Below are 4,544 nucleotides of genomic sequence, written 5' to 3'. Positions count from 1 at the left end.
TTATACTCGAGTTCGTATTATACATGAATAAATACGGTAGCTAACATTAGCTATCATTAGCTTACAGTTTTCTGTGTTCTGCCATCTCATTATAGAACTGGATGGTCCGGTATAAACTTTTGTACTTTTCCTTCAAGTTTGGTCTGGCCCATTATTGTTGTGTCACAAATAAAATAAGAATAATAATGTAATATGATCCCGGCCACATCGAGCCGGCACTCTTTCAATCCAAACACAACAAGGGCTGGTGTGGAAGGCCAAGCCGACTGGGGTCGGGTGGGCAGAGTTGGGCCTTATAATACAAAAATGCCTTATGCCGTTTTAAGTGTTTTGTTTACATTAAGTGCATAACAGCATTTTAGCATTTCTGGATTAAACTCTTTCAAACTTATCAATCAGGATAACATTTTGATATTCTTCTGCAAATTTGGCTGAACAAAAAAAGATGATTGTCAAATCTGGAGCTGAAAGGTTAGAAGACACGAGTTAAAGCTCAGTTTATCTTCTGAAAGTGTGCAACCCATCACAGTCCTCTCAGGCAAAAACATTATGAATAATGCAGCAGCCACGGAGAGGGGTAATTTTGTGCTAGAGCCCAGCCTCTTTCAGATATTGTGAAGGTGATGCTAGTTATGAAGCAATGACACTTGATCTACAAATGGCCACCTTTTGTAAAGGCTGTCTGGTAATCACGTATCCCTGTCTGGCTGCAGCCTGCCAGCCATTAAACACACTGCAAAGGCACACACAAAAGCCTTTATTTTAATGAATGGTATGTTAYAAACATAAAACAAATCACATTAAAGAACATGCCAGAAAAATACAAACAGTTATTTTACCCATGATAAAGTGTTTTGTTTTGCCACTATTTTTTGGTGAATACAAGCCCAGAAAATTAGAGTACTGTAATAAAATAATGTCATCTTAGCATGTCAGATTTAATGTGTTTCCATCCAAATGTGGCATGAATTTGAAACAAATGTTCCAAATGTTGCAACAAAAAAACTGCTTCCAGGACTTGTTTCTGTTATTTGAAGTGAAAAAACAAATTTAGCATAGAATTATCAGCAGGGGGTGGAACAGGCCATGTTGTTCATTGCTGTAGTAATAAAAGAGCAGTAAAAAAAAGGGGGACAAAACTTTGAAGATGAAATTACATATGCACTTCTAAGGCCTTATGAGAAAAAAGAAAGCAGAGGTCAGTAGGATATCATATGCATGTGAAGAGATTTAATTTGCAAATGTTTTTTTTTAATCTCACTTGGTTTAAAAACAGTTGTTTTGCWTTGGTTACATTTTAGCCTTTTCAACGTTGCATGGTATAACACTTTTACTCATTTTTTAAAAAACAGCTGTGAACATTTAGCTTATAAAAATGTCTCCTTATTAAAAAAAAGAAACTTAAAGACATAATTTAATTTGCCAGACCTTTATCCTAAAGCTGGAAATTTTATGATAAGAAACTGCGAATCCTGTTTTTCAGAAATTAATTTTTCATATTTGATCTAYGATTAAACATGTAAAATCACATGCTAATACATGCAATTATGTTGTAAAAGGAAAAAAAAACTGAATCATAATTTTTGAGTTTAAAAGTCTGTGTTTCAGCTGCAAAAAATGCCCACCTAACCAAGTTTTAAAATCTTATATCAGCCAAAAAGTCTTTTTGATCTTGTTTTGAGACTGATTTACAAAACAAGAACTGATTGTGTAAGAATAATAATCTTGTTTTCAGAATGTGTAAGATTATTTGTCTTGTTAGTCTGAAAATTTGACTCAAATTAAGTCAAAATCTTCTGCCAATGGAGTAAGAAAATCTTTCTGGGTAAGATTCTTGAAATTTGACTCATTTTTTTTTCTTATTTCAAGAATCTTACCGAGTAAAATTTTCTTACTCTACGGGCAGAAATTTTTGACTTAATTTGAGTCAAATTTTCAGACTAACAAGACAAATGATCTTACACATTATGAAAACAAGGCTATTATTGTTACACAATCAGTTCTTGTTTAGTAAATCAGTCTCAAAACAAGATCAAAAAGACTTTTTGGCTGATATAAGATTTTGAAACTTGGTTAGGTGGGCATTTTTTGCAGTTACTGCTGACTGGTGAGTCACCACGATCAGAGGGTAGCATTCGTGCACCGACATGCACACCRTAGATAAGACTGCAGGACTGCATGAGAGAGCTCACTGGTTATCCAGCCCTTTACAAAGGCATTCTGTTTAATCTGCTCCACACATTGAACCACGGCAGCTCAAAGGAGACATGTCCTTACAGCTGTGGACGCGACTCTCTGAAGTGYAGCAGCACAGCGGTGTCCACGGCCTCCCAGCACAGAGGCAGAGGATGAAGACCGCTCATCATGAATGAGTCGATCCCGCACCGGGGATATGTCTACCCAAAGAGCCCTCCAAACCAAACACAGGCCTTCAGGCGTGCACAAAGGCCTTTTCTCCACCATAAAAGGCGTCACACTGCTCTTTCAACACTTTGAAATGCTGATATTGTTTTCCACTGAATTTTCGTCGTGCTTTCAACATGAAATCCCCAGAGGTGTTAATAAAAAGAGATCAAATAAAAATAACAAACAGCTTAATATTTAATCACCAATGATCATTAAATAATTAGAATAAAGCTGATTACAAGCAGTACTCTTGCTTTTACAACCACAAAGATTCACCACAGCTGCATCACGATTTATTTATGTGCAGCTTAATTAACTGTGGATGGCTCAAAGGCTGCCTGCTGCTGCGTGGAGGTCCAGCGTAGAGACCTGCGAGAGGAGTGTGCAAAAGCAACATTAATGGCATCCATCATCAGCTACTAATTATGCTGCCCGTGGGCCCCGGCTGGATCTGGTTTCAGCTTTGGGCTGCAGCCACCAAACACTTAGCATTCATATTTAATCACACCTCATTATCCGCCAACAATGAACGAAGGAGGCAGAGACTTCACCTGATACGCCGGAGAGTCGCATACAGACAGGAAAAATATATCTCCCACACACAAGTATTGACACCTGCAGAGACAAATAGCGGTGACACGTTAGCAGTCCCCCAGTCAATGGGAGTTTGGAAAGAGGTCTCCCGTTTGATGTGACTCAACCTCTTTGATGAGAGGCAGTGCCCCGTTTCTGAGCTTTCTCTCCAACTTTCATGTGAGGTTTTTTTTTTCTGTATTTTCTGGTTCAAAGAGGAGCAAAACCAAACAGAGGCTAAGCCTTTATCCACACAACAACCCCTGGTTTGTTGCCGGGCTATCAGCTTAGAGTGATGTCACACTCCTCAGGTGTGAGTAGTCTGATGTTGGAGATCAAATATGACTGGAGTCTGCTCTGGCCACCTGTCCTTGTTCCTGTCATTCAGGTGAAAGAGAATATAGTGAGTCACACGCTTCACTCATCTAGAAACGTCTCAGCAGTGTGAAGCCTCACTTGTGATTTTCCTTTGTTTGGCCTTTGCGTGATTCAGTGACCTGCTGGGGGAGTTTACCAAATCTGATGTGTTTCAGCAAGCCCCTTAGAAAGGTGGGTCTGAGCAACTTGTACTCGGTTATCCAGCACTTTGTTTGTCAAGCTCTGCTGAAATGAGAGATGCTCTTTAAAAATGCAGGAGCTACTAAACTAAACAAAACAAAACAAAACAAAAAAACACAATACAATATCTTCTTTCCCTGAGCTGTGAATCAGCACTCAAATCTTGAATTCATTTAGAATATTTTCATTCTCTGTGCTTTTATTTATCTGGAATTAAAAATGTTCTCACAATGCTAACCAAAGTGCTTTTAAATATTAGGAAATCACAGCAAGTCACTGTTTGATTGATGATTAGAAAGTAGCAAAACACTTCAAAGTGTACATAAAAACAGGATTTAATATCTTACAGATGTCATAAATGACAGACATGACATGACATAACTAAATAAACATAAATGACATAAGACCAGAAGCTCCTCTTAATTCCGCATACTTACCAGTACTTCAAGACTCATGGTGACCGTGCTTTCTCTTCCATGCCCCGAGACTTTGGAATGTCCTCCCCTTTCATCTATGCTCCTCCCTCAGTAACATTGACTCTTTTAAGAAAAAATATGAAACCCCACTTTTTTACTCAAGCCTTCAGCTAAACATTTAGTGCTACCTGCAGCCCGAGTCTATAGTGAATTAGTGAATCCATTTCTTTTGTAATTCTGAAGACCTGTAAAAGTCCCTCAACCTTATTCATCCTGGAACAATCCCATCTCTCTAATTCACTGTATGGTCTTCATATTCAGACCTATCGCAGTCCTCTCCTATTCATCACTACCTGTTGTTGTGCCCTGTCTCCTACCTGAGCTGGGACGTATCAGTCTGATGTTTTATGTATGTGCTTGATGTTTTCATTACTGTCTATTCACTGATGACTGTACAGCACCTTGTGAGTCTATTTCTATGAAAGGTGGTTTATAAATAAAACTTTGCTTACTTACTTACTTACTTACTTACTTACTTACTTACTTACTTACTTACTTACTTACTTACTTACTTACTTACTTACTTACTTA

The sequence above is a fragment of the Austrofundulus limnaeus genome, unplaced genomic scaffold, assembly GCF_001266775.1.
Source record: "Austrofundulus limnaeus strain Quisiro unplaced genomic scaffold, Austrofundulus_limnaeus-1.0 Scaffold2, whole genome shotgun sequence".
Classification (NCBI taxonomy): domain Eukaryota; kingdom Metazoa; phylum Chordata; class Actinopteri; order Cyprinodontiformes; family Rivulidae; genus Austrofundulus; species Austrofundulus limnaeus.
Note: the sequence above shows the minus strand (reverse complement) of the source record.